We start from the raw sequence: 11,069 nt of genomic DNA, 5'->3' as shown, positions 1-11,069 counted from the left end.
ACAGAGAGATAATGCTCGGGTCAGCTATCGGATATGTCGGGTTTGGCTGTATAATTAACAGATGATGTCATCAGTCATAGGGTAGGCATACATCATTTGCATTTGATTGAATTGTTTGGGCTTGCTATTCTTGTCTTGGCTTGTTTTATTGTGCATAATTAAATGTCTATGTGCTAAATGCCTTACTTGAATCTACTTGTGTTTTATTTGTTTGCATTGCTTGTACTTTGCATATCTGAGAGGTCCCTCGTACTGGTATTGGTTGACGCTGAGGGCTGTTCTATTTGGAGTTTTAAGGATAGTGAAAAACTTTGAGAGAAATGATTGTGGAAACTTTAATAATAGTGACTTAGACTAGCATTCCCTAGGAGAGTTACCTGACTACGGATTACTGAGAACCTAGGATGAAAATGTTAATGTATGAATTTTAAGATTGCTTAGTGAGTTTTCTGTTACTTTATATTGTATCTATTTGGCACTTTTACCGTACTGGAAACCCATGGGTTGGGGACTTCTCATTTCGTATATATTCTTTGTTTTTTCAGATGTAAGTCCTGGTGCTTCGCAGTGAGCTGGAGCTCGTCTGGAAGTCATCGAAGCTTATTTTGAATTCTATTTAGTACTTTGTTTAGAATTTCTCTCCCTCATATTTTGAAAGACTTAAGGATGTGTGTGTGTGTGTGTGCGCACTACAAGAAAAAGCAATATTTGTAACAAAAAAAATTGTTACAAAAAATCAAAATTTTGAAACAAAAAAAGGGCCGTTGCAGTATGTCCCGTTACAAAAAGTTTTTGTTCAAAAAATAGAATTGTTACAATTCAAGGTAATATTTTGTAACAAATTTTTCTGATACAAAAAACCAAAAGTCATTACAAAAGTGATAACAAATTTTGATCTTTAAAATATTTTTTGTGACAATATATTTTTTTCTATCAAACAATTTTGTTACAAAATATAACTTAATTTTGTAACATTTTTTTTCTTTAGTTACAAAACACTATTTATTTTGTAATATTTTTTTTAGTACAAATTACACGCATAATTTGCCAAATTATATTTTTTTAATTAATTAATATATTAACTAATTTACTTAACAAGTCAACATTTATATAATATATAATAACATAAATAGTTCAAATATCTTTTATTTAACTAAGATTGCTTTATAAATCTTCAACATATAAACTTTAAAGTACAAACTAACAAGACATATTGAAGAACCCTAATGAACTAGATAGATGCATAGGACAAGAAAAATAAGGAATTATAAATCTCCAAAATATAAACTACAAATTACAAACTCCATCATGTTCATACATCTCTTTTCTTGTGGAGAAGCTTCTAATAAATGACACACACCTAAAAAGACGACCAACCAAAAAACACTAGCTTAAGAAACAAGATTTGTTTTTCCTTTAAAAATGCACAGGAAAAACAAAAAACTATAACCTTGGTGATTGTAGAGCAAGCCTCTCAACATCTCTAATGTATAAAATGATGGGAACAGTTTCTGAGATAGAAACCAAGTCCTGCACAAAGAAAATGTTCTTAAAAATTCTTTTTCCAAAATCTATGTAACAGAGTAGGTTGTTATCAAATATGAGATAATAGAAGTTTAAGAAAATTAAATCACCTTGTAAAGTGACAGAACAAATAGCTTTTAACTGAAACAGAAGCTACTCATGCGCTTTAAAGGAGCTACAAACAAAATCTGAAATAGTAAGCATAATATTGCAACATAATAAGAAGTAACACTACTTATATTAGATGCAGCAGAGCCATTCTTCCTAAGCTTTAAAACAGTTTTCAAACCTTCAGCACCAACACTTTGTTGATATAAAGTACCTATAAGATCAAAAGATAGTTATAAAATGAAATTAGCAATTAATATCTAGGATAAGATCAATAACAATATGATGTCAATTAATGCAATTCTAAAAAATTGTCTAGAAAATTTGAGCTTTACTTTCTCTAGTACCTATAGTTTCAAATTGTTTAGTTGGCAAAGGAACAAAAAAATTTACAGCAATAAAAGATTTAGCTAAGTGATTTTTTAAGCAACACAACAATAAATTCAACTATTCAAGCATTAAACTCAACCCAGTGATGTATCCAGCAACAAAATTCAACCCAGTGATGTTATCCAGCAACAAAATTCAACTCAATAATGTTTAACAGCAACAAAAAAATTTGCTCGGGTTCAGCAATAAATCTAAAATACCAAATACTACAACAATAATAAAATTCTAATTTCAAACCCTAAGATACACCAAAATTGACAGTGAAAGTCTGAAAGAACTGGGTCGAAGGGAGCTCACCTAGGAAGCTAACCAACTGAACTAATGGCCGAAACAAGAAGACCACCACCACCACTCAAGGGAGCATATGCTGGTTCCGTCTGCTTCTGCAATTCATAATAATGGTATAAAAATAGCAATAAATCAACCCTAAACACTAATAATCAGAAAAACAAAAGCATTAATCAACCACTAAACCTACATATATTACAATGTATCAACAAAATTTGAATGATCAGCCAATAAAATTTAGGAGGATGGTGTTTCTGATGGTATATTTGATGAAGCCATCTAGAACAACAATAATATAAAACAACAATATATTACACTATTGAATAATTTGCCTGAATCAACAAAATTACAATCAACCAAATATAATTAACAACAATATAGAATCTGTTAGTACACGGCAGAATTGCTTGACTCCAAAACAAGAAAAGTAAGGTTGATAAGTAGAAATTAGTTAGAACTTGATTTGATAAGTTACAGGTCTGGTTAGTTCTCATCTCAACGTTTCTTATTATACATTGTAAAACCCTTACAGAATCGACAGATTAATCAGTTCATCAGTTAATCAAATTATAACCCAATGAGGCAATAAGTCAATAACTGAATAAATTAAAAAAATTAAAAAAATACCTGAGAAGAGGGAGACCAAGCACAACAAAGCAGAGTCTGGCAAGGGGAAGGCAGCAGCGACGGTGAGCCACCCCGGATGAGGGCGCGACGACAACGACGATGACGCGAGACGCTGTCACGCAGAGGAGGCGATGAGCCAGGAAAGAGATGCACAGGGGCCGACGCGAGAGTCACGAGACGAAGCAGAGTAACCCAACAACAACGTATCAATGGTGATGGAACAGTAATCTCCAATAGCGAGCTTGGTAGCGACCAGGCGCGACGGAGCTGGCAGCGTCCTCTCCTCCATCGCGTTTCTCGCAACAGCAGCTCTCTGTCTCAACGTCTCACTCTCTCCTCTCTTCGTCAACATCGACGGCGACGCGTGGGACAGCGGCTCCACGGCGGTGAGGCGTGACGCCAGCGCGGTCTTCTTCTTCTCCTTCTCTTCTTCTCTGTTTCGTGTGTCTGTGTGTAAGGGTATGTTGTGTGTGTGTTTCTTATGTTGAAGGAGGGTGAGGCTGCGGCTGTTAGGGTTAGAACTTGGGGAAATTAGGGTTTTGAATTAATTTAGGAATTAGGGTTAGAAATTAGGATTTTATAAAAGAATAAGGATAGATATGAATAGATATTTTGATAAAATTAGAGGGTAGAGTAATTTTAACACCAAATATACTCCATTCAAAATATTTAAGAATATTATTTATCAACATATTGCTAAATTCAATTAATTATTTTTAATTTAAAATATAAAATGAACCTATTAATCACATTCTTATAAAATATTGTTATAATTTTTTTAGTTACAAAAATTCTTGTATTTTGTGACAAATAAATAACTTGTTACAAACAATATTAAATTTTGTGACAAATTAATTTTTGGTTACAAAATAATTAGAATTTTTGAAATAAATGGATATTTTGTTACAAAATATTTTAAACTTTTGCAACAAGTTCTTCTTTTGTTACAAAATATTTTAAAATTTTCCAACAAAACACTGGTTCGTTACAAAAGCCAATATAATTTGTAACAAAAAAATCAAGTCATTACAAAATATCAAAACGTTTTGTAACAAATTGTATTGTTGTTACAAAACATTATTATTATGTAACAATTACTAATTTTTGTTCTAAAAAAATAATTTTTTGTAACAATTTTAAATTTGTTACAAAGTTTTTGTTACAAATGTTTCATTTTGGAAACTTTGCCTAACAGGCTTCTATCGCGATTTTCTTTTACTCTTTTCAAGCTTCTCGTTTAATAATAATTTCTTCTAAATATATATGTATTAATAACTCCACCTTGAGTCGTACCACCTTAGTATCATTGAATTATGACTTGAGCATAAGGATTTGGTTGTTAGGGTGTTACATAACGACCCAACTTCTAGTACGTCATGATCGTACTAAAAGTAAGGTGTTACTGATCATTTTTCCTTTATCCCAAGTTGCAAACATATTATATGCTCCTGCAGCTTCGCAATAAGCCTTCGTACCTATAGCTAAAAAAGGGTGAAAATAGGGGATAAAAACTAGAAAGTCCTTAGTAAGGACTGGGTTAAAAGTTAGTTCATTTTACTCTTTATTATACTTAGCCAATAGCAACAAACTCTGGCATATAAAGAACTATTAACAAACTAAAGATACCAGGAGAAATTATCTCAAAAAGAATTCTATTGCAAGCATAATTCCAAATCGACGAATGACTCTAAATCAAAGTTTAATTTGTTTTTCACAATGCAAACCAATTAAAATTGAGAGTTTTAAGTCTCGGGTCGTCTCTCAAAGGAATTGCAATGAGGGTGTGTATCATTGGCTATGAGGAATTGGGGGTGAGATAGCAAATGACACAAAATTAAATAGCAAGAAAGTAAATGACAATTAACTAATGAAGTAAAGGAAATTTAAATGCTAAAAGACCTCTTGACAATGGTTGAGAGTTAAGGTTTTCCATCCTAGTCATTGACCACAAAGATGGCAATTATGAAGACTTAATCCCACTTAGTCAACCCTAACATCGAGGATAAGTCAAATAGGCATAATTGATCTCAATCCACAAATCCTAGCCAACTCACTAATTAACTTAGTGAAAGACTAGTGTTAGAAAAAACCAAATCAACTAACAACCCTAAATTACCAATCAATATTGGACATCAATGACTCAAGGTCACCTAAGTCCTCAATCCCAAGCCAAGAGTGTGAAAAACTACAGTAAAACTAAAAGAGGCATTTTATCAAACACTTGGCATGCATAAAAGGAAAAACATGCTAAATTGCATGAATAGTAAAATTTATAACTACCATTTGCAAGAAGACAGTAATAACAACTCAATTAAGCAATAATAAACATAAAAACATCAAATTGTATTAAATGGAATCAAAATTAACAAGAGTTCATGAACATAAAAGCAACAAAATAGAGGAAATTAACAAGTAAACTAAGAGAATTAAGATGCTAGAACAAAAAATTGTAAATGAAACTAAATCAAAGAAAGTTCAAAACCTAAATCTATAGAGAGAAATAAACCTAAAATCCTAAATTCTAGAGAGAAGAGAGAGCTTCTCTATCTAGAAATCTAACCTAAAACATAATAAAAACCTATCCTAATTGCTTTCCCATTCATCCTCCTTGAGTTTGGCTTGAAATACTTTAGAAATGAGTTGGATTGGGCCCAAGAAAGCCCTGAAATCATGACCCATATATTCACTTAAGTGAAGTCACATGCTGGCAGTCATGCGTAAGCATGAAGCATCCATACGCAAGAATTCGCGAATTTCCCAAAACGTGCGTACGCATGAGTCATGCGTACGCATGACCCTGAAATGCTCCAAACTCTATTTCTTCATGAATTTTCCACTTTTGCATGCTTTCTCTTCACTTCTTTAATCCATCCTTGTCTTTTAAGCCAGAAATCACTCAATACACACATAAGAGATCAAATGGGATTAAAGTGATTTAAATTTAGCAAATTAAGAGCTTAAAAATCATGTTTTAATCTTAAGCACAATTTAGGAAAAATCACAAAACCATACTATTTCAATGAATAAATGTAGGATAAGTTGATAAAATTCACTCATTTCAATAAAAAATAAACCATCAAATTGTTGTTTATCATAAACCTTGAATATAGAAACCATCGTGTACATGGGGCCTACAAACATGCCCTACTCAATACTCGCTGCAGCACAATCGCCAACACATGATGACACGGATAATGCAGAGATTGAAATAGGCAACAGTTATAGGTATGCGAGTTGAGCCAAATGTGATAGGAAGTCTAACTCCACTGTTCGAGTGGCTCCATCTTCTCCACGTTGAACATTAACGCATGGCGATTACAATACTCACTCTAACAATGCATCACTTTACCAGTCGCTATTGTGCATGTACTTCGCGCCTTTTTCTCACAAGTTGTTGTGACCTTACATAAGTGGCCCTCACGATAGTAGCTATAGGTAGATATCGCGTTTTTAGGACAACATTGATGCATTCTAACAAATTCGTGGTCATGTGACCATACCTACAACCGTCATCACAATGTTGAAGCCAAAGGTCCTTCCTGAACCTCATGGGTCTACTCCAACATATCTCTTAATAAACCCTTCAAGGTATTCATGTACCACTCACATCCTCCTTGTTTGGACTAACTACTAAAAAAGGAATTAAAATGGCATTTATATTACGGTAGTTTTAAAAAATTGTTGTAATATTTGGATATTGTGGCATTTTATAGTGTTGCCATAATTAATTTGTATAAAATGGTAGTTTTTAATGATTCTGGCGGTTTTAAACCACCATTATCGGGACCTATTATTAAAAATAAGACCAAAATTCTTCTCCTACAACAGGAACCCTAAGACACAGCGACACTACTATTACTAAAACCAAAAAACCCAGATCTGGTGAAACTAACACTGCTAGCCTGCCACCATTGAAACCCAAAAATGACGATCTATGCTCTGCTCCGGTGATAATCTACTCCAATGACTGCTCCGGCAATAAACCCTAATCTCTTGCCACCATTCATCTCCTGCCACTGTCATTTATCTCTTCGCTACTGCTTATCCCCTCGTCATAGCTCATATCCTTGCTGTTGCAAGAAACGTCATTGCTGTTGCCTTCAGCAAGTTACTAATCTAGTTCATGATCTGGTTTCAATATGAAGGTTTGTCGCTGATGCTTATTTCACCACCGTTGTTCATCTTTTCGCCACATCAAGCAACATCGTGTTGCTGCCTTCAATGAGCTTCTGCAATTTAGTACTGACTTTGATCTGAAGGTTAGCACCGCCACTCATTTTCTTGCTGCCTTTGTTTATCACCTCTCTGCCACAAGCAATGCTGCTGCTATTGCCTTTAGCGAGCTTCTACGACGTGGTTCTGCTTTCTTTGTCACTTTTAATAGGTAATCTACTTCATCTTCTTCTTTTGAGTTTTTCTTCCTCTTCATACTTTTAGATCAAATTCATGATCTAGTCGGAAGAAACAGAGAATGCTTGTTCCATGGAAGGAAGCTTCGTGAAAATAATCGATCGAGATCTCGAGCACAGTTCATTGAGAACAACTTGAATGAAGGTTTTAGATTTAATTATAGTTTTTCTTTCTCCAAAATTCTTAGCTCTTAGGTTGTGAACTGGCAAAATGAATTGTGGACTTGTGTAGAGCATATAATTGGGAAATAGTATGGCTGTCGTCGTAAATGTTCTTAGTTTTATCTCGAATGGATCAAGAAAAACATTGTAGGAGTATTTAAAATATCATAATAACTTGCAACACCAAGTTACTAAACCAGTTAATCCAAAATTCTAAAATATTTTTGAAATTATTTAAAATGTTATAATTAATATCAAACTTCAAAACCTAAAAAGAGAGTAACTGAAACATAATGGTGAACTTTTATAAGGTTTGGTAATCTTGTTTAATGATTCAAAGATGAAGCATGTGCTTATGCTAAGCAAACGGTTTATTTTACTTTTTTGTGGGACCTCCAGATTACTGAGAGAGATGATGAAATGGATCCTTTTATTTCAAATGCAAAACGGAGTTACATATCTGAAAGAATTTGTTTTGTTACAGCACATAAATTTATTCAGATATGCATATATAGCTTCCTACATTTTCACATTTACTGTAGAGGAACATTGTACTTTTTTTTAATGTTTGAAGGTGTATCTTCAGTTTAAATATTTGTGTTATTTCTTTTCATTTCACTGTTGTTTCCCTTAAGCATTTACTAAATGCTTTGCTTCCAAATGTCAACAACTGAACTACTAAACACACGGCAGGAAACCATCACAGATTGCAAAATCAAACAAGGAAAAAGCAAAATGAAATTGTGGAGGAATTTTGTATGGGATTGGTAAGTTGTTTTCTTAGATAATTCACTTTATTATTATAATAATCCAAAAGATTTTTTTCTCTCATTTATATTAAAGAAATTATTACTATGCAAGTCAATATCATTATTGCAATATCCATTCTTTAAGAGGGTTTAGATGTTTAAAGTTGCAATTTAGTTATTAGATTTGACCCATGTCTCACAATTTGTAATTTCATACAATCCCGAGGTCATGCTAGAATGCAAAATTCTGATTATATTCTAATGGTTTGATGGTAATTTTTCTTCTTAGTTTCTATGTTATTCTTCTTCTTTGGTATTAATATCACTCTTTCACTTAGACAAGTTCTTACTAAATTACTCTTTTACTTATTGGAAGTAATTTCTCCAACAGGGTTCCTAATTTCATTCTGAAATTTCAGTGAGGATTCGGCTACACGTTCTCGACTTGAGAAACACCATGCTAACAGGGATATTATGAGGAAGGAGTCTTTCTGTCAATCTTCTCTTCCACGTGATCCATTTGAAAGCCATCAATTTAGTGACAAAGTTTATTGTGTTGAAAGCACTGGCGCATTTGTTAATCTTCACTCTAGTATTGGTTTGTAATACTTTTTTTCTCCTGGCTCCCTGCAGATGGTTAGTTAATTTATCGCTACCTTAGTTACATCTCTATTTACTTCATTTTTCTTTTGTGAACTGATGATATGTGCATTTAGCCTGATTTGGTTGTTCTTGTTTCATTCTTTCAATATTTTTTATTCATTATTGTTTATACCATTTTGTATTCAATGCTCTCAGGTACTTTAAACCAACTCCAAGATGGATGAAAGAAACCAGAACATTGCATCTTCCAAAGAGCTCTCCTCTATAGACTATTTGCATAGAAGGCGACAAATGAATCCAAAGAATCTTGCATGTCTTGAAGTTTGATCATGTGATGTGTCAATTCTTGGGTGCTACTGTTTTCCTTTTTGATTGAGTTGGGAATTCATTTCATTTTAGGCCAATATCAAGAACAATTTGAAAATCGAATGTATATTATTTTTCTTGCTAGATATGCTTATAAGTTTCTCTATCATTTTGTTCAATTACTTGGTTGTGTCTTTTTTTTTTGTTAGGGAAGGTTATTATTTACTTTCACTTTTCATTTGGATATAGATTGATTGAAGGCATTAGTTTTCATGTTTGCTCAAACATTTGTCATTTTTTGTTATTTGGGTTTCAAAATGCTATTCTAGCATTAGATTCTTCATGTAAAGCACATGATTTGGTATTTCTATGAATTGCATCTTAGCTGCAATATCTTCATTTGCTTAATATACTCAATTTCACGTTAAAAATCTTGAACCATATCACTATTACTTGCATAGATGGACTTTCCTATATTTGTTGCATTTAGGCCATATGCATATTTGTGCATTCTCTTAACCTTAGTTCATTTTTTTAGGGTTTTAAAATTCACACTTTGTTTTTGCTTATGGTTAGGTCTCTTTGACAAAATAAAATATGCATGAACAGTTTCAGCTTAAATCTTTTAAGTAAACTGAAAATCCTTCCAATGGAACATCAAAAAACAACAAATTACTCCAACATTGTTACATGATAACATCTGTATGAAAACTAATGATGTGTTCTTCACAAAAAGATTACTGCATGGTGAACAACTAGTTATCATGCATTTTGATAATATTTTTTATGCCTAATTAGATGGCCCATGGAAACCTTGAAAGAGAATCGATTTTAGGGAACTTTAATTGGTCTAAGTATGATTATTCTCTTGCTCAGATGTTGAAGATTTTTCTTAATATTGGAATTGTTGTTGCTGATGCTATAGATGTGCTTCTGATATTGTCCTCACTGATGCTATATATATGCTGTCAGAATTTTAGGTAAGTGAAGAAATAGTTTGAAATTAAAGAAAGACTTTATCCAAGAACAAAAACAAAACACTACCTTAGGAGCTGCTCTATCAAATAGTCTTGAATTTCTCATGTGTTGACTTTTGTAATTTCTGAAATTGACAGGTAGCAACTTTCATAGTAGCATATGCTAACTGGGGATTTGCAAGAATCATGGGAATGGGATGGGGTTGGCTGGTGTAATTTGGCTCTACAGTTTAGTGACATACATTTCTCTTGATTGCTCAAATTTCTGTGGGTTATGACTTTTGATTTTTGATGACAATGTATGAATTATAAAAAGGTTTAATTACTCTGTTAGTCCCTATAGTTTCGCAAAATTTTCAATTAGGTCCCTATACTTTTTTTCCTTTTAATTGAGTTCCTGCACTAAATTTTTTTTTCAATTAGGTCCCTCTTAGCAGTAATTGGCTTAATTTTATAAGGACCTAACTAAAAAAATGGTGCAGGGACCTAAATAAAAGGAAAAAAAGTGTAGGGACCCAATTAAAAAAAAATTTGGTGCAAGAACTCAATTAAAAAGAAAAAAAGTACAGGGACCTAATTAACAATTTCGCAAAACTATAGGAACCAACAGGGTAATTAAACCTTATAAAAATTATATGATATATTTGATGTTTTATTTATGGTTTGCGATTCATTTTAATCAAGTAAAAAAAGACTATTAAAATTGTCATTTTGAATGACATAAAACTGCTATTTTAATTTAGTAAAAACAATGGTTAAAACTACCAATTTAAATGAGCAAATACTGACATTTTAACGGGTAAAAATGATAGTTTTAATTGTCACTTTAAATGAAAAAAATTGCCATTTATCCGGTAAAAATGGGGGGTTTTGACTGCCATTTTAAACATCAAAAATGCCATTTTAATTAGTAAAAAAGGTTTAAA

General features: G+C 32.6%; 1 long non-coding RNA gene across 4 annotated transcripts; it reads left to right on the top strand.

Moving 5' to 3' along the window:
* On the top strand, positions 6,587-10,539 carry LOC110267128. 4 transcript variants are annotated; one of them, XR_002354477.1, is made up of 5 exons: positions 6,587-7,196; positions 7,375-8,275; positions 8,677-8,893; positions 9,056-10,146; positions 10,282-10,539. It is a non-coding gene; the product is annotated as an uncharacterized LOC110267128 (long non-coding RNA). The 4 variants fall into 4 exon arrangements; XR_002354476.1 differs by having other exon boundaries at positions 6,587-7,321; positions 7,406-8,275; XR_002354475.1 differs by having other exon boundaries at positions 6,617-7,491; positions 8,202-8,275.

This window comes from Arachis ipaensis, chromosome B09 (assembly GCF_000816755.2).
Source record: "Arachis ipaensis cultivar K30076 chromosome B09, Araip1.1, whole genome shotgun sequence".
Classification (NCBI taxonomy): Eukaryota; Viridiplantae; Streptophyta; class Magnoliopsida; order Fabales; family Fabaceae; genus Arachis; species Arachis ipaensis.
This window is presented reverse-complemented; position numbering and strand designations above follow the sequence as displayed.